We start from the raw sequence: 27,810 nt of genomic DNA on the forward strand, positions 1-27,810 counted from the left end.
ACTTTACCAGCAGGAAGATAATCAAAACATTTGAGCATGCTGCTCCTATATACAATGATGATGAGATTATGTATCTCTTACACATACAGGATTTATACCCATTCTTGCAAAAGTATAAATACGTCCATACAGGACTTGTGCAGATAGCATTCAAGCCTTTGACCCTACTTGGGCAAAACACCAGTATCCAATGCACCCTTCGAAAATGGTAGATGTCTTGATTGGAAAGCATCTCTAATGGGAGCCATAGAAACCAACCTTTCCCATGGACCATCATATTTTAACATATATCAGCATAGCACTTATTGATCATAATTTATCAAAAGTCTTAGAGCTTAGGATTCTTTCTCATGGATATAAGTATCTTCCAGGGTCACCACCTTTTATAGTTATCTCTCGGATTCATTTAAAGGTTTTAACCACTTTGAATCCTTATATCAAAAAGCAGAGTGAATTAGGACACTCAGTTCTTATTGATACTAACCTTTTCAGTAGTCAGGTTGCTATTGCAAGAATGATACCTTGGCAAAATATAACCTTTCCAGATAAGTAGCATATTCCTAATGATGTTCCAGTTAGGCCCATTGTCAGACAATCGATAGATGATATTATACAGACGCAAGGAGGTAATGTATACCTCACCTTTAATAGGCCAAACATGCCATTATCCAGAAGCATGTCTAGTGCCAGCTTTAGAACTGCTCCATCTTACAGAGTAGATCTACCTGAGTCTTCAAGACAATCAACCTCAAAACCTATAGAATCAGTGTTACAAGGAATGTCTTCCTGACCTCCTAGTGACACTAATCCTGACAACACTACAGACCCTGTAGTACAAGGTGTTCAATTTTCAAAAAACCAGATACCACATGGTGTTTATGAATCCAGAAGTCCTTATAGCCCTACAGCTAGCGATATGAACTTTGAAGTTTAATGGATTTTACACCAGGAAGTGAAAATCGCAAAATCCTAAACCATGATTTTTACCAGGATAGATACCAGGAGCTTAGGACATGGTATTTTAAGAATCATAGTCCTACCCAACTACTTCAGCTTAAACAACAGTATTATGCTCACTTAGAGCAATATCAGATACTCCAACTTTTCCATTATGGTTTATGGAAAATGTTAAGCAAACAGAAAATCAGCTTAATGTACTTGAAAACATACAGAGAACTTGGGTAACTACGGACGGCCAAAATATTGTATCTATTCATCCTCCTCCACAATCATTAGAACTTAAACCTAATGATACCACATCCAGGAAAACTTTGGTAATCACGACTTTTGTCGAAACTCCAGAAAGACTTTCCAAGAGGGAAGCAATACTTGTTAAATACATAGTACCTCTGATAAAACAGAATAATTATACAAATCTTTATTGCCAAACAGTAGGAAAACAATTAACTAGAATAGAAGAGACTGTTGTGCAAATTAAAGATAGTTATAAAATCTAGCCAAAATCTGAATCCTTAATTCCAGTTACTATTAAACCACCACTTGAGGTGACAAAGTTCAAACTTAAGTCACCTAAACAAAATACAGAATTCGTGGATACTCTAGTCAAAAGAATTAAGAATCTTAGTATAGGGGAATCCTCACAAATTAATATGATGTCCAGACAAGTAATTTAGGAAAAAACAGAAGAAGATTCTCAGAATCTTACTCTTTCCCAAATTACAGAAATCAAAAATAATTTCTAGGACACTCCAACTTGCATAAACAAAATACACTTTGGAAATACAAGTAAAACAGCCCCTAGTATGTATTACTATCCCAAACCCACTCCTATGGATATTCTCTATGAAGAGGATTTCCTTCAAACCCAGAAAGCTTATCATGGAAAAACCATCTATGAATGGAATTTAGATGGTCTTTCTGAATACCAGATATTTGAACTGTTGCATCAAATGATAATGTAGTCAACAGTTTGTAAACAAAATGATAACGATGACCATGACATAGCCCGATTTTTAGTCAACAGTTTTACAGGAATTCTCAAAGGATGGTGGGATAATATCATCACTGAAACTTAACAGAATGAGATTTTAAGTTCATATAAACGTATAATCGAACCCTTAACAGGAAATGTTCGTACAGAACAAGATGCTGTTTATACTCTTCTTAATACCATATTACACCATTTTGTTGGTGCCTCCACTGATGGTATTGAAGATAAGAGTAGAGAACTTTTACAGAATCTTAGATGCCCTTCTTTATCCCATTTTAGGTGGTATAAATATGTTTTCATGATAAGGGTTGTGCGTCATTCTGATGCTAATAGTGAACATTGGAAAGCCAAATTTGTTGATGGCCTTCCTACTCTCTTTGTCGAAAGAATTAGGAAAAAATTACAGGATTGACATAATCGAATGTTTATTCCTTATACAGATTATACCTATGGCCAACTTATCAGATTGGTCACAGAGGAAGGTCTGGCCTTGTGCAATGACCTTAAATTATAGCATCAAATGAAGAAACATAGTAAAAATGAATTAGGTGAATTTTGTGAGCAATTTTCTTATGACACCAAAGTTCAGTATCCCTCTAAAAACAGGAAACATAAATTTGGAAAATCTTCAAAACATTATTCCAAAAAATGCGGAAAATACAAAACTCCTAAACAATACCAGCAACCCCAGCCTTCTAAACCTTCTAAACCTAAGAAGCAAACGTCTTACATAAAGCAAAACCATAAATCCACCATTAAATGTTATAAGTCTGGACAAACTGGTCACTATGCCAATCGTTGTAAAACCAAAATACAACAAAAATTAAATGAAATGGCTTTAGATGACCATATAAAGAAACAAATTCTTCAGATACTTTCTGATGAAGATTCCAGTAATAGTTCAAGTTCAAATGATGGACTTGCAGAACTTTATTCACCATCTGCCTCTGAAACAGAGTCTGATTCACCTTCAGAAATTTGTTCATGTAAGCAAAATACTATAAATCAAATTTTAGAAGCTAACTATTGGAAAATAATAGTTGAAATAAATGGACTTGATATAGGTGGACCTAGTATCAATGTTCTTACAGACACTGAACAACAGATATTAAACATCGCTGATCAAATCTCTAATCCAGAAATGAAGTTAAAATTCCTTGAAATGTGTTATCAACAGCATAAAAAGGAAGTCATTGGTCTTCCCCTTAAACATTACAGTATGAAAGAAGTTTATAATCAATTACAACATACTTCTGATGAAAAACCCATCACAATCCAGGATCTTAAGATGGAAGTTAATGCTTTAAAAGTAGAAATTAAACATCTTCAAACAGCAAACTTAGCAATTACAGCTGATATTAAGAAAATTAATACTCAGTTAAACCAACATCAAAGCCTAACCAAAGATAAAGGTTTGGCAAAAGACGAATCCAGTACTACATCAGAAACTGAATATTTGTTGCTCATGAATCAAGTTACTTTCCAGAAATGGTATATCAGAATAACTTTTATTATAAAACCAGATTTTATAATAAAGGATGTTGTCGCTCTTGTAGATAGCGGTGTTGATATGAATTGTATCCAGGAAGGATTAATTCCTACAAAATATTTCCCGAAAACAACCCAGTCACTAACCAGTGCTAGTGGTAATTCAATGTACATTAGATACAAACTTCCAGAAGTCCTTATCTGCAACCAGGGCATTTGTCTCCCAACCTCATTTGTCCTTATCAGAAACATGTCTCAATCTACTATTTTAGGGACACCATTTCTGTGTTTATTAATGCCAATCACTAAAATAGATTCTATAGGCATTCATACAACCATAAGTAATCAACCGATTATTTTTGAGTTTATTACATAACCTTATACCAAGGAATTGGATCAGATAAAGGATCTAGTTAATTTCAAGGAAAAACAAATTAATTTCCTCCAAATCAAAATTCATTTTCTAACTACAGAACAGAGATTGCAACAATCTTCTTTACAGAACAAAATTAAAATGATTGAAAAAGAATTTCATACAGCAATCCGCAGTGATGTTCCAAATGCTTTTTGGAAACGCAAAAAACACATAGTTGCTCTCCCTTATGAACCAGGATTTGATGAGCACGAAATTCCCACACGATCGCGGCCCAGTCAAATGAAAAAAGAATATTTCAAACTTTGTAAAATAGAAATAAATACTCTCTTATAGAAAAATCTTATTAGACCAAGTTATTCTCCTTGGAGTTGTACAGCCTTTTATGTTAACAAAAATGCAGAAATTGAAAGAGATGTGCCAAGATTGGACATCAATTACAAACCTCTTAATGATGCTTTGAAATGGATAAGGTATCCTATCCCCGAACAAAAAAGATCTTTAGATTGATTACAGGATTCAATCATTTTTTCTAAAGTTGATTTGAAATCAGGATATTGGCAGATTCAAAACAGAAAATTTAGAAAATCAAAAGTTCTCATTTCTCCATGAAATCCCCCATTTGATACAACTATAGAAATTTCTCCACTATTTATTCACATAATAGTTTATCAAGCATGAAATTCACAATACCTCAACATCTTTTCCAAAATCCCCAAATTTTTAGGATTTCCACCAAAACTAGGTTTTTGTCCCATTTTTGAAAGGATTTTTCCAAAACAACACTCACACTTTAGAATATATAGCTCATACTCTAAAACGTTTTGGAAATATAGAGAAATCCATCTTAAAAACCCATCTAGAGTTCATGAACCCAAACCATATTTCAAACATGAAAGAAATACTCCAAACAAGCATAGACTTGCAAAAATGTATATATAACTCTATGAATGTCCCTACCTTAAGCTTGGGAGAGGAAGGAGATGAAAATCCTAGAATTCAATGTTGATGAAAACTTGATTCGATCGGTGTAAACGTAGCCCTCGTTGCCCTCTTCGATTTGGTATAAAAATCCCTATCAAATTCTTGAAGGTTTTTGCTAAATCTTAGAGAGAAGTTTGAATTTGGATGGGTTCGTAAAGAGAAGGAAGATAAAAGATGAATATATATATATAGAGAGAGAGAAGTGAAAGTGTACAAAACACGTTTTTGGCCTCAGTTTGTGGAATTCGAGACAGACACGCTGAAATCCGCACGGGCGGATTATGATGTCTCTCACTAGCGAATTACGATAGTGAACAACGCAGATTTTCAACAAAATTCCGCACGAGCGGTTTTCAGATCCGCACGAGCGGATTCTGTACAAAAATTTCCCAAAAACTCTATTCGATTTCGCTCGAGTAGTTGCCAAATCCACACGAGTAGTTTTGCCAGCCAAAGCCAAAATTTTGATTTCACACCCCGAAACAAGTTCCGACAAAACTCAAAATTTTAACTTGGAAACGTTAAGAGACGTTAAGTAAGAGTATAATTGAAATCTCAACGACCCAATGCGATAATCAAAACACCGTAAGTAAAACAAACTATCTGATTACGCAATACCGGTCAAGTCTAAGACCCAGGACATCACAGATGTATGAACAGATAAGGAAAAGAAATTAAATAGATAGTCAAAAAATTAAAAAGATAATATATATATATATATAGTTGAATAGATAGTCAAAAAAATTAAACAAATAGCAAAAAAAATTCGACAGATAGATAAGGGATAAAATTAGAAATAAAATGTCCTCCTAAATAACAAAAGGATTTCTCACTAGTGCTGCAAATGAACAGAACTATTCATGAACAAGCTCAGCTCGGCTCGTTAAGGTCTCGGTTCGGCTCAGTTCGTTTAGTAAACGAGCCGAGCTCGAGCTCACATAAGCTTGGCTTGTCAAGTTTGGCTCGTTTATCTTTATTTAAATTATATAATAAATATATTATTCATATATTAAATAATATATAAATAATATTTTTTATTTAAATCATATAAATAATATTTAAAAAAATTATCGAGTCGAGTTCGAGTTTCATTGATATTAACGAGCCGAGCCGAGCTCGAGCTCAATAAACAAGCTCGATAAGTAAATGAGCGGAGCTCAAGCTTAGCAAAGCTCGGCTCGACTTGGTTCGTTTGTAACCGTAGTTCTCACCAAATTATTTGACAAATGGTGGATCTCTCACCAACAAAAAATACCCACTGAATCTAATGTCTTATACTCTTTTTAAATTGGACCCAATGCCAGTAAGATTTCATTTTCCATATAAAAAAATTGAAAAAAAAAAAGACTATGCTGACCAAATCGATCGTAAAATCTGTGAAATTATATGGAAACCATTATCTATAATTGTAATGTTTTGTTATATGTATATTTCTCAATTTTCAATAATCATAAAATTAAAAGTTTTAAATTAATATTTTGGAGATATCACAAATTTTCCTTTTAAATTTTTTAGAGAGAACAGATTTAGGAAATCAAGAAAGGAATTTTTTATTTTTTATTTTAGAAATCAAAACTAATGAGATAATTAATATTTTTTTTATTATAATTATTGGTTTAATGGGTTAGTTCGTAGCTTTTTTAAAAAAATTAATTTTTAATTCAAAAATTTAGATATTTAGTTAAAAATATTGGAGTACCCAAATGATCACTTTTAGTTAATATATAGTATAGATATTCACTTTTTGTTTTACCAATAATAATTTCATTTTTTCTATAAAAAAAAAATAAAAAGGTTTCCCAATCTGTTGTAAAATTTGTGGGAATATGTCATAGTTGTAAATGAAATATACACGGTTAAAATCAACATAAATAATAGTAGGAAATATTTTTAAAAACTAAGATTACATATCGAATTAGATTTATTATGGAAGGCAAAACTACTCAACACCTTCCAAGGCACTTTATATGGCATAAGATCAATCAGTGGAACCTTTTACTATTTTTTTATTTTTTTAATTTTATTTTGAAGTAGTATATGGAAAAATTAGTGAAACATCACTCTCTAATTTCTGGTAGTAAGAGGGATCCAATATGATTTTTCTTTTTAGTTAAGATTCCTCAATAATATTATTAGAGAAATTTCAGTTTGTCACACAGAAATTTCACAAATTTGTGATTTGTAAGATCACTTATATAAGTTTATGAAAATTTACGTAATTTTTTGTAAGGTTGCATACGGTGTTATAGTGTATATTACATACCAGAGCATTACCATGTATATACAATTTGTGCTTATAGTATTATATTAATCATTGTTTGAGATTGATATTTTTAGTAACTTTATAATTTTCTTTAAATGCTGAAAAATTATTGCTATATTTGAAAGTTGCTAAACAAAATTATTGGTGAAGAAAATAATGTAACATTTGACTTTTATAGGTGATTGGCAATCGGAACTTTTTTACTCTTTTAGCAGCACCCCAAACACCTACTCAATCCCTATATATATTGCTCTGAGCCAAGTCTCTCCCAAACCCCCTCTCTCTCTCTCTCTCCCACTTCTACCCAAACACCTCTATTAAACTCCCTCTCTACACGTTCTCTCTTTAACTCCCTCTATGGTGTGGATCTCTCTCATCACCAATAATCTTCTTCAAGGTGTTGTAGGAAATGCCATATATGTAAGATAAATCTAATCCATATATTTAAATTTTAAATATTTTATGAATATATTTTTCCAATTATGTAAAATTACATTACTAAAAGGGAAAGAAAAAAAAATTAAATTCAAATTATGATGTCTAGATTATGAAAGAATTGAATAAAATATTTGACTGTTGTCATATTGGTCCGTTTACCCGTAAAATGATGTCCTGCTTATGGGCTAAGTTTGATATCTTTCTTCTGATGGATCAGGCTAACATGTTTGGTACATAGACGGACAAACAGTTTGACATTCGAGCCTTACATGATGAGAGACATATAGACACAAACCGGCCAGTTGCCAAAACCCCCGTGTTTTACAAATCGCGTCTCATGATCCAAGCGTTGTGTCGTTTTTCCAAGTGGATAGGCACCTTATCACCACTATAAATACATGTCCACAATCATTGTCCTATCGTATCAAGTACAACATACGTACGACTTGCCTGACCAATACACATAACAAAACCATTGTCAGACAAGTGCACATTTGTTTTCGAGATCCAAACTAGTTTTTGCAAAATGAGTAGAACGGAAGAGTAGCATGGATGCGAAGTCGAACAAGTGACATTGATACTAGTGGTGGTTGTTTGCCTCATTTTTCTTCCCTTAGGTATGGGTCCGGGGCCACTGGGGCCACTGCCATTGTACGTACTCCTCATTTTCCCCACGGTGGCTGTTGTCATCTTCATTTTCCTTTCTCAAGCCCCCAAGTGATCCTCTTGTTATGTTATATGTAAATAAACTAACATATAGTAATAATATAATATTGAATAATTAATCTGGTGGTATGGCTACCATAATGGATTCAATAGTGAAATGATTGCCGTAAAGGATACATGTAAGGTGGTGTATTCGGATTTTGAATATGAATATATATTTTGTAGAGAGAAAAGTAAACAAAAGGGACGTGTAAATCAAATTTAAGATTTTTTTTTTCAAATTTTCTTTTCTTTTTTTTTTTTTTTTAATTCCCTATACATCTTTATCCAAATCCAGTATCCAAAACACGTTGATCAAGTACAAACTCTTATTAAATTTTATTGTAATGGTAAGAAACTCTTGTTTTGATTAATCTGGAACTATATAACATGAGGAAATTAATTAAACATACTGATAATGGATTAGAAGGATATTACCTGATTGAATTTGAAACTTGACAGCAAAACACAAAATTTAACCCGCAATTAACTATTGAATCCATTATGGTAGCCATACCACCAGATTAATTATTCAATATTATATGATTACTATATGTTAGTTTATTTACATATAATATAATGAGAGGATCACCTGGGGACTTGAGAAAGGAAAATGAAGATGACAGCAGCCACCACAGGGAAGAGGAGGAGCACGTACAATGGCGGCGGCCCCAGTGGCCCTGGACCTAAGATGAGGCAAAGAACCACCACCAGTACCAATGTCACTTGTTCGACTCCGCATTCATGCTGCTCTCCCCTCCTACTCCTTTTGCATAAACTAATTTGGATCTCGAAAACGAACGTGTAGTTGTCTGACAATGGTTTTGTTATGTGTAATGGTCGGGCAAGTCGTACGTATGTTGTATCTGATATGATAGGACAATGATTGTGGACATGTATATATAGTGGTGATGAGGTGCCTATCCACTTGGCAAAACGACACAATGGTTGGATCATGAGGCGTGATTTGTAAAACGCAGGGGTTTTGGCAACTGACCGATTTGTGTCTATATGTCTCTCATCATGTAAGGCTCAAATGTCGACCTGTTTATCCGTCTATGTACCAAACATGTTAGCTTGACCCATCAGAAGAAAGCTATCAAACTTAGCCCACAAGTAGGACATCATTTTATGGGTAAACGGACCAATATGGAAATAGTAAAATATTTAAGCATTAATTTTATTTCATAATTTGAATATTCAATTCTTTCATAATCTAAACATCATAATTTGAATTTAATTTATTTAATTTTTTCCATTTTAGTAATGTAATCTTACATAATTGGAAAAATATATTCATAAAATATTATGGATTAGATTTATCTTACATATATGGCCCACATTACACCAAGGCACTATTTGGTAACTTCTATTTTCAAGTTTCTTTGAGTTTTTAGGGGTTCGAGTTTTTTTCTTGCTATGAAGGTTGTGTATTGGTGTTTTAATCGAACAAAACTTAAAACTCAAAAAAACTTGAAAATAGTAGTTACCCATGAAATCAGCGGCAGTTAATCCGTTTGTAAAACGATCAGTGGATTGATTGTTGTAGTCGACGCCATAAGGGTAAAAGTTTGCCTTGATACCATCTTCAATGTTGTTGTTGTTTCCTGCATCAACAGTTGAATCTCCAAACACGTAGAACGCTGGAACCGACGTGGATGCATGAGTCATGAGCAAAAGGGAAGAAGAAGAAGAAGAAGTAGAAGAAGAAGAAGAAAGGAAAAGTAACAAAAGAATTAGTGTACCCATGATGAATATAGTGGGAATAGGTGGTTTTTTTTTTTTTTTTTTTTTGCCAGAAGAGATGGTTTGTATGTTTGTATGTATTTATAGACAAATTATAACGTTCTATACCAGCTCCACCACTGACTGTTAAAAGAGAAAAGAAAAAGAAAAAAAATTTAATGAAAATACAAGAGCAGAGCTAATAGGAAGAAGTCATTTGCCAAGACTATATTGTAATTCTGATATGTGAAATTGGGTTTACAACAATAATCTAAATCATTCGTCTCGTCAGTCTCAAAAATATATATATATATATATATATATATATATATAGAAAAAAATTAGTTTGGTTGAACATTGATAGACACTAATTAATCATGTTTTATTTTATAAAATGAGTGGTAAATATAATTTTAAACTACAATGTCCATTTTATAAAATAAACTATCAAAAGTTTGTATGCCAAATTTAGTCACTAGTCACCAGCCTAGCTGTCACCTTGATCCCCTATAAAGTATCAATTAAAAGGAGAACCAAATTACCCATCTTGATGGGTGAGGGTATCAATTAGCAGCAAAGCACTTTAAGACATGCAGTGCCTATCACATCACAACCGATCTCCCATTCACTTTCACATATAGAATTACAATATGGTCTTGGCAAATGACTTATTTCTATTAGTTCTGCTCTTGTATTTTCATTAAATTTTTTTCTTTTTCTTTTCTCTTTTAACAGTCAATCGTGGAGCTGGTATCGGATGTTAGAATTTGTCTATAAATACATACATACATACAGACCATCTCTTTTGGCAAAAAAAACCACTTATTCCCACTGTATTCATCATGGGTACACTAATTCTTGTGTTACTTTTCCTTTCTTCTTCTTCTTCTTCTTCTTTTTCTTCTTCCCTTCCGCTCATGACTCAAGCATCCACGTCGGTTCCTGCGTTCTACGTGTTTGGAGATTCAACTGTTGATGTAGGAAACAACAACAACATTGAAGATGGTATCAAGGCAAACTTTTACCCTTATGGCGTTGACTACAACAATCAATTGTTTTACCAACGGATTAACTGCCGCTGATTTCATGGGTAACTACTATTTTCAAGTTTCTTTGAGTTTTTGGGGGTTCGAGTTTTGTTTTTGCTATGAAGGTTGTGTCTTGGTGTTTTAGTCGAACAAAACTCAAAACTCAAAGAAACTTGAAAATAGTAGTTACCCATGAAATCAGCGGCAGTTAATCCGTTTGTAAAACACAATAATTGGGCTCCAAAATTTTGATTTCACACTCCGAAACAAGTTTCCAACAAAACTCAAAATTTTAACTTGGAAACGTTAAGATATGTTAAGTAAGAGTATAATTGAAATCTCAACGACCCAATACGATAATCAAAAAGCTGTGAGTAAAACAAACTATCAGATTACGCAATACCGATCAAGTCTAAGATCCGGGACATCACAAATATTTGAACAGATAAGGAAAAGAAATTAAATAGATAGTCAAAAAATTAAAAAGATAAAATATATATATATATAGTTGAATAGATAGTCAAAAAAGTTAAACAAATAACAAACAAAATTCAACAGATAGATAAGGGATAAAATTAGAAATAAAATGTCCTCATAAATAACCAAAGGACTTCTCACTGGGGCTGCAAATGAATAGAACTGTTCATGAACAAGCTCAGCTCGGTTCATTAAGAGCTCGGTTAAGCTCAGTTCGTTTAGTAAACGAGCCGAGCTTGAGCTCGAATATTAGGCTTGGTCTCGAATATTAGGCTCGTTTGTAAACGAGCCGAGCTCGAGTTCACATAAGCTTGGCTCATTTATCTTTATTTAAATTATATAATAAATATATTATTCATATATTAAATAATATATATATATATATATATAAATAATAGTATAAATACATTATTTATATATTAAATAATATAAATAATATTTTTTATTTAAATCATATAAATAATATTAAAAAAAAAATTATCGAGCCAAGTTCGAGTTTCATTAACATTAACGAGCCGAGCCGAGCTTGAGCTCAATAAACGAGCTTGATAAGTAAACAAGCGGAGCTCAAGCTTAGCCAAGCTCGGCTCGACTCGACTCGGTTCGTTTGCAACCCTATTTCTCACCAAATTATTTGACAAATGGTGGATCTCTCACCAACAAAAAATGTCCACTGAATCTAATATCTTATACTCTTTTTAAATTGGACCTAATGCTAGTAAAGATTTCATTTTTCATAAAAAAAATTGAAAAAAAAAAGATTACGCTGACCAAATCGATTGTAAAATCTGTAAAAATATATGGAAACTATTATCTATAGTTGCAATGTTTTGTTATATGTATATTTCTCAATTTTCAAAAATCATAAAATTAAAAGTTTTAAATTAATATTTTGGAGATATCTCAAATTTTCCTTTTAAATTTTTTAGAGAGAATAGATTTAGGAAAATCAAGAAAGAAATTTTTTATTTTTTATTTTAAAAATTAAAACTAATGAGATAATTAATATATATATTTTTTTATAATTATTGGTTTAATGGGTTAGTCCGTAGCTTTTTAAAAAAATTAATTTTTAATTCAAAAATTTAGATATTTAGTTAAAAATATTGGAGTACCCAAATGATCACTTTTAGTTAATATATAGTATAGATATTCACTTTTTGTTTTACCAATAATAATTTCATTTTTTCTATAAAAAAAATAAAAAGGTTACCCAATCGGTTGTAAAATTTGTGGGAATATGTCAATAGTTGTAAATGAAATATACAGGGTTAAAATCAACATAAAAATAGTAGGAAATATTTTTAAAAACTAAGATTACATATCGAATTAGATTTATTATGGAAGGCAAAACTAGTCAACACATTCCAAGGCACTTTATATGGCATAAGATCAATCAGTGGAACCTTTTACTATTTATTTATTTATTTTATTTTATTTTGAAGTAGTATATGGAAAAATTAATAAAACATCACTTTCTAATTTCTAGTAGTAAGAGGGATCTAATATGATTTTTCTTATTAGTTAAGATTTTTCATTAATATTATTAGAGAAATTTCAATTTGTCACAGAGAAATTTCATAAATTTATGATTTGTAAAATTACTTATATAAGTCTATGAAAGTTTACGTAATTTTTTGTAAAGTTGCATACGGTGTTATAGTGTATATTACATACTAGAGCATTATCATGTATATACAATTTGTGCTTATAGTATTATATTAATCATTGTTTGAGATTGAAATTTTCAGTAACTTTTTAATTTTCTTTAGAAGCTGAAAAATTATTACTATATTTGAAAAGTTGCTAAAAAAAAATTATTGCTATATTTGGCAATCGGAACTTTTTTACTCTTTTAGCATCACCCCAAACACCCACACAATCCCTATATATATTGGTTGGAGCCAAGTCTCTCCCATAATCTTCTTCAAGGTGTTGTAGTACGAAGAAATTGTGTTGTACAGAAACCGCCGCTCAGCACCACCGCCGCTGCTCATCATCACCACCAGCATCGACACCCACCCTCCCTTCGAACTCGCACTCGCAAGGTTCGATTTCTGCCTCTCCCCTTCTCTCTCTGTTTTCGTTTTTGTGGCTGATTTCTGCCTCGCCCTTCTCTCTCAGTGGATTTGAGGTTCTGATTTTTGCCCTAACGACAGTGATTCTTCGCAAGGTTCGATTTCCTTTCTCTTTCGTAGATCAGTTTAGTGTGTGCCAACATCTATTTATTACTTCTTTTAATTAATTTCTTGATTGCATTCCAGTGGACCAATTTTTATTTTTACAAAATTCAACTGCACCGCCGCTGCTCATCATCATCATCATCAGTCTACTGCCACCATTGAAGAGGAAGATCAACAAAGAGCAAAAACACAATTCAGCATCGACACCAACCCTCGCAAGGTTCGATTTCTGCCTCTGAATGTGTTCATACACTCAATGTGTGTCGGTACCCAATTTCTTGTTCACTGTAATAGTGTTGTTGAGTAAAATTTGTGACAATTCTTAACCAATCTGTTTGCATAAGAAATTTCCTGACTGCTAAATTACCCAGAAAAAATTTCCTGACTGCCAATCTTTGTGCTCAGTACTCTATTGCAATTATCAAGATCCAAACATAGCAAAAGAAAAGCCTAATTGCCCGGTACCTTTGCAATTATCATCATTGAGTGTTTTGAGGAAGATGGTTGTGGTTTACAACATCTTCTGTGTTCTCTCCTCTGTTATTGTGTGCTCTCATCTTTTGTTATTGTGGTTTACACCATCTTTTGCAGTTGGTTGTGGTTACAAAAATTGTTTATAAGAGCAAAACTTTTTTGCACAGAATTATATGAGCAGAATTTTTTTTGATGATCTGTTATTGTGTGCTCTCATATTTTGTTATTGTGGTTTACAACATCTTTTGCAGTTGGTTGTGGTTATAAAAAATTGTTTATATGAGCAGAATTTTTTTGCGCAGAATTATATGAGCAGAATTTTTTTGATGATCTGTTATTATGTGCTCTCATCTTTTGTTATTGTAGTTTACAGCATCTTTTGCAGTTGGTTGTGGTTATAAAAAATTGTTTATATGAGCAGAATTTTTTTGCGCAGAATTATATGAGCAGAATTTTTTTGATGATCTGTTATTGTGTGCTCTCATCTTTTGTTATTGTGGTTTATAGCATCTTTTGCAGTTGGTTGTGGTTATAAAAAATTGTTTATATGAGCAGAATTTTTTTGCGCAGAATTATACGAGCAGAATTTTTTTGATCTGTTATTGTGTGCTCTCATCTTTTGTTATTGTGGTTTACAGCATTTTTTGCAGTTGTTTGTGGTTATAAGAATTGTTTATATGAGCAGAATTTTTTTGTGCAGAGTTATATGAGCAGAATTTTTTTGATGATCTGTTATTGTGTGCTCTCATCTTTTGTTATTGTGGTTTACAGCATCTTTTGCAGCTGGATTCCCAACTTTTGTGTTTGTGTGCTCTCATCCAATACTTCTCTCTATTTCTCTGTTTGTGTGCTTTCATCCAACCACATCATCGCTGTACTGCTGTTCAATCAACAGGACCACCAGGTTTCTCTCCCTTTCTCCCTTTGAGTATTGAGTATGAACATGTTCTCTTCAGCAATAGCTATGTTTACATAAATGTTTGCATGTTAATGTTCAAGTTCGCCGACTTCTTTCAAGTACATTTTCATGATATTTTGATTTGCATGTTAGGGTTCGCTGACTTCTTTCAGGTATGATTCTTTGTTCAATTTTATGATTTTGGGGTTGGAATTGGATTGTTTTACTATGAAGTTTTTGAGTGGAGTAGTTGGCAAAATTGAGGGTTTTTTAGTGGAATCAATGCTCTGTTTAAATAAACAACTTTTTAAAGTTTATTTGGGTTACTAATAAATTGGTGTAAGTTTCATTTCTCCATTTAGGAATTTTTTTCCTTCCCATGAATTCACTCCATACTCTTTGAAAAGAAAAAAAAAAAATTTTTTTTTTTGATTGATTTTTATTCGTTTTGGACCGTAACTTTAGAGAAGCAACTCATCAAGTAAAATTGGAAGCTAGAAGCTATCTCCTATGATTAAGCATTCCTTATTCTCACCTTCACTGTATATAGACAGGGTTTTAGACTAGCGTATGTTGGTTGTTGATATATATATAGACTAGCGTATGCCCGTGAGTGAAGGCACCGTGTAAATAATGTTAGGATTAGAATATAATTGTAATCATAATACTATTTAAATTTATTTTTTAATTTGATAAATTCACAAATTTATTATAAAATTTTGGAGTTCTCACAAAACTCCGCACGAAAATTCGCTTTTGCTTATATAATATATAGCTAGATAGATGTTTATGAGCTTGTTTCATGGTGGGTCGCCAAAGCTCAACAATGGTTGTTTGCCTATGCCATTTTCTTGGTATAGTATAATAGTATAATGATTAATAGTATAATAAAAAAATAATAGTATAATGATTAATAGTATAATGATGTTGGTTGGTTCTGTTTTTGATTAAATAGTATAATGATGTTTAATAGTGTTGCTTTTGATTGCAGTGGTTCCTGTTGTAATATTTTTTTTTCATTTAAATTTCTTTCGATTAAAGGCATTGCAGTTTGGTTTCATATTTTTCTTATGGGTGGATTTGAATAGTTTGAGCTATTTGATTGTTTTATTTATTTATTTATTTATTTTTTGCAGCTGTTGTTCTCAAGGAAGAGGTCGCAGTCCACCTGATGAATTTAGATTAAGTTTTGGAACTAAAATTTGGCAATATTATATGTTATGTTATGTGCTGTTGTGTGTGTGTGTGTGTCTTTGCCCAGGAATCTGTTATGTTATGTGATGTGTGTGAGCGTGTGTCTTTGACAGTATGTGATGGTTTCGATGGCTTCTATTGGGAATCAATATATATATATATATATATTTAAATCTAAATTTTGTTTTTTTTTTGTTTTGTTCTGGCAATGGATTGGCTGCTTCCCATGAGCAAATTAAATGGATTCAAAAGGTTGGTTTCATAGTTTGCTTATGGGTGGATTTCAATAGTTTGAGCTATTTGATTGTTTTATTTATTTATTTTGCAGCTGTTCTTCTTAGCATTTCAGTGCACCATGTTAACCCATTAAAGGTATCCTAATTCTTTAATAGGATGCTTGGCTTCCATTGGGAATTAAATTATTCAATTTGTTTTTAGTTTGCGAAATTTTTTTAAATTTAATTTTGTTATTTGTAAGTTACTGACATAAATTTACACATTTTTAATATTGTTAAATTTACTCATTTCTTATAGTAGGTTTGTTTATGTAGTATTGATTGAATTTTTTTTCTTTCAATTTCTTTATGGATGACTGAAAGAGGAGTGCAGAGAAGTTGGGCATAATTGTTTGTGTTTCTTTATGGTTTTGATTTCATTTATATGAATATGAGATAGGTTACTATGAGATGACATAAGTCTTTTTCAATGAAATGAGTTTCTATAAATGGGTGACTTCTATTTGTTCTTCTGCTCTAAGATGAGATAGGTCTTTTTCTATGAATGGATCTTTCATGTTAAAAAATTGTCACTCAGTATAGAAGGTTGAAAAGTGATTGTGCTTATTTGCTATTTACTACCTTCAGCTTGGTTTGCTTCTTCATATGTTCGTAGAAATGATTTTTCATGTTTTTTGGCACTCACATTTTTGGATTGAAATGTCACATTTGTTTGGTTACTAATTGATAGTTGTAAAGAGCATGCAGTTGTCTATTCTCTCTCAAATTGGCCCCTCTATAAAACATGTATATTCAAATTGGTGAATCAAACAGTGAGAGTTGGATCTTATTTTTAATAACAAACAATGGGCAATTCTTAGGGGGTTAATTTTGGATAATGGAGCTTGCTTACTTATATTTTCTATTCTTCCTTTTGTTTCAGGTACATATGCCTTGGCTTGAAGTAGAGTTCGATTAGCTCATAAAAAGTTGTGATTTTATTTGCTGCAATGGTTGATTAGGTAATTGGTCTGCCTTCCACTGATGGATTTGTTAATAATTTGTTGTTTATCTATTGTTCAACTTGGTTTCATTTTACATGTGAAAATTAAGAATCTGTTTTGATGGCTATTGTGATTGCTCTAGACAGAAAGAGTACTATTCTGCTACGTAGAATTGAACACATAACTCTAAAAAAAAATGCGCCCCACACATTACGAGATTTACCTATGTTTGATTCCATTAATGGTTTCTTTGCAAACACACACACACACACACACACACACATATTGAGAGAAGCTTCCCTCAAGACTCCATCATTGTCCACTTTGTGAGTTCCATTGGGCTTATGACAATAATCTAAATCGTTAATCTCGTAGGTCTCGAAAATATATATATATACAAAAAAATTAGTTTGATTGAACATTCATAGACACTAATTAATCATATTTTATTTTATAAAATGAGTGGTAAATATAATTTTAAACTATAATGTCCATTTTATACAATAAACTATCATAAGTTTGTATGCCTAACTTAGTCACTAGTCACCAGTCCAGCTGCCACCTTGATCCCCTATAATGCTGTGTTTGGTTGGGGGATTTGGGGAGGGATTTGGAAATGGAAAGAGAAAGAGAAAATGTGTGTAAAATTAGATGAAATTTAGGTATATTTTATTCTCATTTTACCTACATTTTCTATTTCTCTTTCCAAATCCCCCAACCAAACATAGCATAAGTGTATCAATTAAAATGAGAACCAAATTACCCATCTTGATGGGTGAGGGTATCAATTAGCAGCAAAGCACTTTAAGGCATGCAGTGCCAATCACATCACAACCGATCTCCCATTCACTTTCACATATCAGTATTACAATATATTCTTGGCAAATGACTTCTTCCTATTATCTCTGCTCTTATATTTTCATTAAATTTTTTTTCTTTTTCTTTTCTCTTTTAACAGTTAGTCGTGGAGCTGGTATAGAATGTTAGAATTTGTCTATAAATACATACATATTCATGCCATCTCTTCTGGCAAAAAAGCCACCTATTCCCACTGTATTCATCATGGGTACACTAATTCTTGTGTTACTTTTTCTTTCTGTCTTTCTTTCTTCTTCTTCCCTTCCGCTCATGACTTAAGCATCCACGTCGGTTCCTGCGTTCTACGTGTTTGGAGATTCAACTGTTGATGCAGGAAACAACAACATTGAAGATGGTATCAAGGCAAACTTTTACCCTTATGGCGTCGACTACAACAATCAATCCACCGGCTATTTTACCAACGAATTAACTGTCGTTGATTTCATGGGTAACTACTAAGTTTTGTTTTTGCTATGAAGGTTGTGTATTGGTGTTTTAGTCGAACAAAACTCAAAACTCAAAGAAACTTGAAAATAGTAGTTACCCATGAAATCAGCGGCAGTTAATCCGTTTGTAAAACGGCCGGTGGATTGATTGTTGTAGTTGACACCATAAGGGTAAAAGTTTGCCTTGATACCATCTTCAATGTTGTTGTTTCCTGCGTCAACAGTTGAATCTCCAAACACGTAGAACGCAGGACCCGACATGGATGCTTGAGTCATGAGCGGAAGAAGAAGAAGAAGAAGAAGAAAAAGAAAGGAAAAGTAACACAAGAATTAGTGTGTCCATGATGAATACACTGGAAATAGGTGGTTTTTTTGCCAGAAGAGATGGTCTGTATGTATGTATGTATTTATAGACAAATTCAAACATTCTATACCAGCTTCACGACTGACTGTTAAAAGAGAAAAGAAAAAGAAAAAAATTTAATGAGAATACAAGAGCAGAGCTGATAGGAAGAAGTCATTTGCCAATACCATATTGTAATTCTGATATGTGGAAGTGAATGGGAGATCGGTTGTGATGTGATTGGCACTACATGCCTTAAAGTGCTTTGCTGCTACTATTACAGGGGATCAAGATGGGTAAGGGGGTGTTTAATTGCTTGGTTCTCAGTTTTCTTATAGGGATCGAGATTGGTAATTTGATGCTCATTTTAATTGATACTCTTACAGGGGATCAAGATGGCAGTTGGACTGGTGATTAGTGACTAAATTAGGTGTTTCAGCACCACTATGTACTGCAAAAAATTGATCAAAACATTTAATTTATAGACCACATTTGTTATGGAGTGATTCATATTCTACAAACTTCAAACAATTATGTTACGCACTTAGAAGGACCTAGACTTTTACCCATAATTCAAAAAGTGGATGAGATTCATCTTACCTAGGCCACAATTCAAAAAGTGGATGAAATTCTCTTCATTTTGCCGATCCAGAAAAAAAAAAAAAAAAAGTTAACTTTAAATCTACACCCTCCACTTCACTTTCACGATAAAATTATAGGTAAATTTTCAAGGTTCATAGAATTATTAAACTTTAAACCTATACTATACAAATTCAACATTCTAATAAAAAATAAAAATTAATAAGTTGAAATACAAGAGCAGAGTTGATAGGAAGAAGTCATTGTCAAGAATATATTATAATTTTGATATGTAAAAGTGAATGTGAGATCATTTGTGATGTGATTGACATTGCATGCCTTAAAGTGCTCTGCTACTAATTGATACTTCTTTTTTTTTTTTTGGGGGGGGGATCAGCAAAAAAAGCTTTATTGATGAAAATATACAAAGTATGAAAAAGATACATCAATAAAGAGGAGAGTGCAATAAGCATCAAAGTGAACTATCAAGATGCATAATCTTGTCACAAATTGACATAACAAAAAATATCATAATTAAATCACAAACTTTTGCAACATCATCCATTATATTTTAGATTATGTCAAATTGTGACAAGATTACGTATTTTGTTATTGATGTTACGAAATTTTGAACTAAAGTTACATATTTTTTTGGTAGGGTGCATAAGGGTGCACACCATAAGATTTCCTTAAATGTATATGTAGATGGGAAATCTTATGGTATACACTCCTCTAAGGGTATATACCACATGCACCTTATTACATGTTTTTGTGGTGTTTTACGTATTTTTGTAGTAAATGTTACACACACACACACACACATATATATATATATATATTTTATAGAAGTTGAGACAATTTATAATTGAGAAATAACATTACGCCTTTTGTGGCAGTGTTATGTATTTTTGTGATAATATTACACTTTTTTTTATCAAAACATTTTTTGTTCACAAAATGTGTAACAATACCGTAAAATACTTAATATTACCACAAAATTGTGTAAATTTATTTCTCAATCACAAATTGTGTAATATTTACTATAAAAATACGTAACACATCACAAATTACCTAAAGCCCCATTCTAAATTTCCTAAAGCCCCATTCTAAATATTTTTTAAATTACCTTTGTGCATATTAAGGCCCGTTTGGGGTGAGCCTTTGTGGTTAAAATATTCAAAAAGATAAAATATCCAATCACATGACTCTTTATTTTGTTACACGTATTTTCGTAAAAAATAACAAAAATAATTAAAAGAATCAATTCTCAAACGGAGTTACACACCCAAACACTATATAATATAAAGGTTTCTCTATCAAAACATAAAAATTGTTTAAAAATACACTACAAAATAGACTTGGAGCCGGTGTTGTGCCTTATTTTTTATTTTTTTTTGATCGGTAAAAAAGAGACTTTATTGATGTAAGGATCAAGTACAAGATACAAAACAAATTATACAATTAAAGAAAAGGGAAGTGCAAGAGCATCACAAAATGCTAAATCATTCCAACTGGGTTGACACCAAAAAGTCCATCCTATCATTTGCTAGCACCCCAGAGTTGTGTCCTGAGCCTATTTTGCTAGGCCATCCCAACATGTGTGCTGTGAGGCCCTTTTGGGATGTGTCCTGAGCTTATTTTCATAATTCGAATATTTCATATTAGAAGATTTGTTGAGTAGATTATATATTAAAAAAAAAAAAAAAAAAAAAACAAATCAACTGGACATATGTAATCTTATAACAACACCACATTTGTTTTAAAAATAAATAAACGGTAAGTATAGTTTTGATATTTTTTTGAAAAACGATTAAGACTAATCATGGGGTCATGCATGTCCAATTAACCCTATTTTTTTTATGTAAATAATATACTCAACAAATCTTACAATATAAACGATTCAAATAATGAAGAGAGGTTCATGACACGTCTCGAACAAGCCTCACACCATGTTGTGCCTTATGGCACAGCACCTGCTCCAATCTCCCAAAATGTAGGGTTAATATCGATTATTATTACTTTAAAATAAAGAAAAATTTAGTATAAGGTCTCACTGATGAATCTTATGCCATATTAAAAAGTCCCATGGAAGATGTTGACCCGGGTAGTCCTCTCCATAATAAATCTATTTTGATATTGGGTAAACTACCGATAGGTTTTAATAGTTGGACTTAATTTTCACCAAGTTCTATTAAAAATAAGTCTTGGTAAAATTGTCGCTGAAAATATTTTTTTTTTTTGACAATTTTTTACATACATCATTAAAAATTGACAATTAGTGATTTTTTTTGTCATGATTTTTAGAAATTGTCGCTAAAGCTTACAATTAGTGACCTTTTTTATGACATTTTTTTCATAGGACCTATTAGACGATTAGTCCACTTACTACCAATAGGTCCTAATAGTTGGACTTAATTCCCATCAAGTCCTATTGAAAACAAGTCTTGGTAAAATTGTCGCTAAAAATAATTTTTTTGTGACAATTTTTTACATACATCGCTAAAAATTGACAATTACTGACTTTTTTTTGTCATGATTTTTATAAATTGTCGCTAAAACTTACAATTAGTGACTTTTTTTTATGATAAATTTTTCCCATATGACCTATTAGACAATTTGTCCACTTATTAGGACCTACACGTAAGTACCCTTATGTTTATTTATATCATCACATTTTTGTAAATTTGTTGATCAAAACTATGGAATTTCACGCTTACAATTCCACATTTCTAAAAACGTTGTACTCTTTTATTCTTAATTTGAATATATGTGTGGGAGATACCACTATGTGTACTTTTAAGAGAATACTAGCTTGTTTGGTTATAGTTTTCAAAAAATAATTTTCAAAAAATTTTATTTTTTTATTTTCTGTATTTTAATGTTTTCAATGAATTTTTTAAAATATTTTTAGTATTTTTTTTTAGACACACCTAATATAAATACACTTAAAAAGAATATAATATTTGTGAAAAAAACTTAAAAAAATATACTATATACCAAAACATACACAAAAATATGAAAATTCACTACATTTTTTTTTTTGTATTTTTGTGTATTTATGAATATTTTAAAATATTTTTTCACAAATATTTTACTATTTAGATACATCTAAGTAAGGCGTATCTAAAAAAGTAAAAAAATTACTTAAAATTTAAAAAATATTCACTAAAAAAAAAAACGAAAAACAGAAAACTCAATTTTCAGAAAACTGAATTCAAAAAACTGAAACCAAACACATTGTATAGTCTGCTCTAGGATTGTATAAAATATTGTCCAATCTGCACCAATCTGTTAGTTAATTATGGGTTAGTTTGATCTCCAGTTTGAAATGTAAAATCCTTGTTCGGAAACCCCTAAGTTTGATCCTTATATCAAAGTAAACAATAAATTTTTAGTTTTGTCAATTTAAATCCTAAACTTTTGATTTATTTTTAATCTAAATCATTTGCCTATTTTTATTAAGTAAAATCAACTAAAAAAAATGATATTTTAGTCATTAAACTCAATAAAAAGAATATTTTAGACATTTTATGTATACTTACATTGAGTTTAATGACTAAAATATTTTTTTCATATTGTTTTTACTTAATAAAAATAGAAGAATGATTTAAATTGAAAATAAATTAAGATATTAGAGTCTAAATTGACAAAATTAAATACTCAGGGTTTGTTTTGTTAAAAAGGTCAAACTTTGGAGTTTTTTTTTTTAATTATTTATAATTGGCCCTTTTTTTAGAACGGAAAGAAAAACTTCATTGCAAAACCAATAAAAAATTGAATCAATCTGATAAAATGGTATTACAAGATCTCAAAATGAGATAAAAAAAAAATTTGAATGATCCAAGCCTCCATAGAGGAGAAAACTTTATTACAATTGAATTTTTCTCTTAGCATCGTTTGAAAAAAAAAAAAAAAAACGATTGTGATTAATTGACAATTTTTAAAATATGCCAGTAGATAAAATTGTGTCAATTTTACACAAAATGTTACTAGTAGGTGCCGGTAAATTATATTTTACTTGACCTCAAACAATTTTTAAGCAGACATGAAGAAGGCACTTGGGTGTTAGAGTGAATGAAATTTCAAATTCGAATCTATGATGAGACATTAACTTGCGTTGTACTATAACTACTAACATACATACTAACCGGTATCTTGTGCAAAAATAAGATAAAATAATATTTTGCTTGTGGTGGCTTATACTATCAATCTCCTCTTGATGCTATTCCACCTCTTTAACCATTGTGTTATAAAGTTTTAATATTTTTTTTTAGGAAAAATTGCATTTAAGAGCAATAATGGTGGTACAACTCTCCTGTTACCTGTATGTATGGTGTAAGTTTATTCTTGTGCTTAGTGAAAGTTTTTCTTATAAAAAATTATGAATTAATTACAGTTTACCTACATGTAGTTTAACACAAAAACACATTATCTCCCCGTATTTTAAAAACATACATATAACTCCCTTATAATTTGAAATCTTTTGGACAAATTCTTTATTTAATTTTTAAAATAATAATTTTTTTTTTAAAAAAAAAAACCAAAGCACTTAGAAGGCCATGTAAGATGTTACAGCTTAGTCTCCCACCATGGAACCGCTTCATACCCACATATTGTGTACACACCCACTGAAACAGGTAATTGATTTGGAATAAGTTATATTTTGTAAATGTCATAATAGTTGATGTTTTTGGTGGGGCTAGCTTCTGATGATTGCGGATGATCGAAGATCCAATTGGGTCAATGATCGAATGTCTTTGAAATAGGTACGGGGTGGTAGTTTTTGCTACCATTTTTCAGGAAATTTATACTTATTTTCTCTCTCTACAATCTCTGTCTACTGTGTTGTGTTGTGTTGTGGACTTTAGTTTTTTTTTTTTTTCAGAGCAAATAAGATGCATGCATATATATATGTATATGTACATGTGGATGTGTGTGGGCTTTCATGGTTGGTTCGGGTCGGGTAACAAAGGTTGCTTTCACACACACAAAAAAATATATATATATATATATATATTGAGGATGGATGGCTGCTGGTAATGCAGTTGAAGGAGGGGGTCCTCAATGGGATGAAGAAGAGAGAGACCAAGGAGAAATGAGTAACAGGGGGAAAAAGAAGAAAAATGAAGAGAGGGAATTTAGTTCATAATGGTATTATTGACAAGAAAATTAGAGAAATAAACGAGGGTAATATAGACTTTTTGCAGAAATTATTAACAGAGTTGGACATTGCGGGAAATTCTATTTCCATACATCCACATAATTTCTCAGTACACACATTATAATTTAATTATTAATTAATTTTCTCAATCTACACACTAAATGTATCAACGATACCCTTCACTCATACTATTACACACACCCCTTTAACCATCCTTCCACACACTTGTCCCTCCGTTCACACACACTGCTACGGCTACGGTTTGAAAATTTGTAGACTCACAGTGCTACAATAGTCAAAGTGAAGACCCACAGTAAAGAACTCTACTCTATTGAAGACCTCCATTCTATTAAAGACCCCATTGAAGACCTCCATTGACAACACCATTGAAAAGACTCTATTAAATGATCATTACTGCTAGTTGTGGTCTTTAAATGAACTGTTGAATGATCGTTGGGGGGGAAAAATGTTGGAGAGGAAGACACAATTAATGTGATGTTCCCAAAAGATATGAAAATCTGCAAAACATGGTTTTATGGTTTGCAAGAAAAAGGGATTTTAAACCACCCACTTGCCCTCTTTCTTTGCATGATAAAAAGAGGAAAGAGGCATTCATTGTGGGCATTCCCAAAAACCAAAAAAAAAAAAAAAAAAAAAAACTAAGAGAAGAGTACAGGAAAAAAATAAAAGGAAAGGAAAAAGAAATAGAGGGGTGACGAAAAAATAAAGAATAGTGAGTAAAAAAAAGAAATAATTGAAGAATGCAGATTGAGAAAGGGATTCTATTAATAAAGACAGAAAAAAATAAAAATAAAAATACAGAGCAGTTTCAGGTATCATTTCTGTCTTCCTTTTTTTTTTTTTTTTTTTTTTTTTTTTTTTTTTGTCTTTGGGAATTTCTATACTATTTTGTGAAATCTGTCTCGAGTGTTTATTTTACATGGATAAGTCCGCATGGGTGCATTCAAAATTTTTCTAAATCCAAATGTTGAGTTGTTTATTTCTTGCTTGAGTTCGAACTTCCATTGGTCTGCAACTCTTCCATATCAAAATCAAGCAAAAATTGTGGAACTATAATATGGAAATGATATAAATGATAGAATATAAACCTAGAGATTAAGGCAATATGAGAGATGTTTTGAGAGTATTGTTTTGCAAACAATAGAGAAGTATAGAGTGTGTAACAAGCAATGTGACAATAATGGCAAAACTAGGGTTTACTTTTTTTAAACTCAAAAGGTGTAGATTGAGATTTTTTTTGTTCTTAAAAGATGTGTACATAGAATTTTTTCATATAATATTATGGATGTTACTGGATATCTATTATGGTCATTTTTATTTAGGATATAATTGTCATTAAATTAATATTTCATTAAATGTGTGCCTTGAGCTAATTAGGTGTGTGGAAATAGAATTTTCCGGACATTGCACTTCACTCCATACTACAAGGGAGTAATGTGTATATTTCTAAATTATAGGGAGGTAAATGTGTTTTTGAGTTAAACCACGAGGGGATAAAATGTAATTAATCCAAACTTTATTTAAAATGCATTCATTTTGCAATTGTCCCACCTATTTACAATTTATCCTTATATTTATTACATAGATATAGATAATGTTAGCTCTCTACAATTTGAAAAGGCCTCTCAAAAAGTAGTATCTCATTCTATAAAAAGAATAACATAGTCCACTTCAAAAATATTGAAAAGAGTAATGCTATATCTCGTCAATTTTGGACCCTTAAAACCCCTAGTAATATGGCAAACAATTATTGAATAGTTTTTCATATTTTAATGGGGTTCCCAAGTGATGTGTCTTATGACACATCACTTGTGGTTGGTTTGGGGTCCAAAATTGGTGGTTCAAAGCATTTTCCTTTTGACAATGTTTTTTGTCATTCTACCATTCAACTTTCGCCAACAATCACTGATTGTTCAAAAGATAATTATTCTTTTTTTTCAAAATTTAAACTTATAGTATTATACATTAAAACTGGTATAAATATTTTACAACGAGCAATAATTTTGAGAAATAGTTGAAAGAAAGAAAGTGAATAGAATGATTAGGAAATATTTCAAAGTGAATTTTTTTGTGCTATTGTTAGTAAATTTCTAGTTTGGGGCAGATCGATAGTAGTTAATCGGCAAGAAAGTCAAAAATTCACAAAATAATGAAAAATATCAAGCTTGGTGGTTGATATTCTTTGCCTTAATATGTTTAAGAACTTCTTTGGAGTGCGCCAATGAGAAGAAACAAATAAACATTGAAATTGTATTAATCAAATTGCCACTTATTACAGATATCTGAACAATAACAAGAACAAAATACAAGAGAACAAGAACAACTGTTAATCTAAAACTATAGATGAATCTACTCCTAAGACTAATTGCTACTGATGCCACTACTCCTATGAAAAATCTAGAAATCCCCTAGATATTGATTTGTGATTATGTATCAATTTTAAGCAATAAATAGCAATCACAATCAAACAATCAAAGACAAATCAACACAATGATTTAACGTGGAAAAACCATAATTGGTGCGTCTCCAATTGTGATAAAAAAAAAAAAGCACGGGCAAAAGCCACAAAACATTCCACTAAGAAGACATAAAGGAATTACACAAGTGTACTCTCAATTACCTAGTGAATCCATGCCCGAATCGAACTGACCCCTATGTGCCTCTTCCAGCCCCGCCTTCACCTCGGAATTGTCTTGCCTAACGTTGAATCCACAACGCCGATGTCGAATCACGACGATGAGCAACTCCGGAATCCACCAAAGTTTCAGGCTCGAATTCCACGGAATCCACCGAAGAACAACACTCTCTTTTGTATTGAACAAAACAAACAATCTTTTGATGTATACTTTTCAAACCATGAGTTAAACTCAAACAAACATCAAAGAAACTAGCAAAGAAGCTCCAGATATAAACCCTAATATCCAAGAAGAAGATCTGGAAGCCATAACCCTAAAAACAGATGAAACCACATATTTATAGAAAACTGATCTGTGATCTCTGCT

The 27,810-nt window shown here is 31.6% G+C and overlaps 1 long non-coding RNA gene across 3 annotated transcripts; it reads left to right on the forward strand.

Annotated features, from left to right (window-relative positions):
- The first annotated feature begins 13,278 nt into the window (after window positions 1-13,278).
- LOC114293593 (uncharacterized) lies at window positions 13,279-19,646 on the forward strand. 3 transcript variants are annotated; one of them, XR_014335478.1, is made up of 8 exons: window positions 13,279-13,480; window positions 13,557-13,605; window positions 13,697-13,835; window positions 14,861-14,993; window positions 16,124-16,433; window positions 16,510-16,553; window positions 17,340-17,418; window positions 19,434-19,646. It is a non-coding gene; the product is annotated as an uncharacterized LOC114293593 (long non-coding RNA). The 3 variants fall into 3 exon arrangements; XR_014335479.1 differs by lacking the exon at window positions 16,124-16,433 and having other exon boundaries at window positions 13,284-13,480; XR_014335477.1 differs by lacking the exons at window positions 16,124-16,433; window positions 16,510-16,553 and having other exon boundaries at window positions 13,286-13,480.
- The last annotated feature ends 8,164 nt before the right edge of the window (window positions 19,647-27,810 follow it).

The sequence above is a fragment of the Camellia sinensis genome, chromosome 7 (assembly GCF_055761805.1).
Source record: "Camellia sinensis isolate YWXY chromosome 7, ASM5576180v1, whole genome shotgun sequence".
NCBI lineage: Eukaryota > Viridiplantae > Streptophyta > Magnoliopsida > Ericales > Theaceae > Camellia > Camellia sinensis.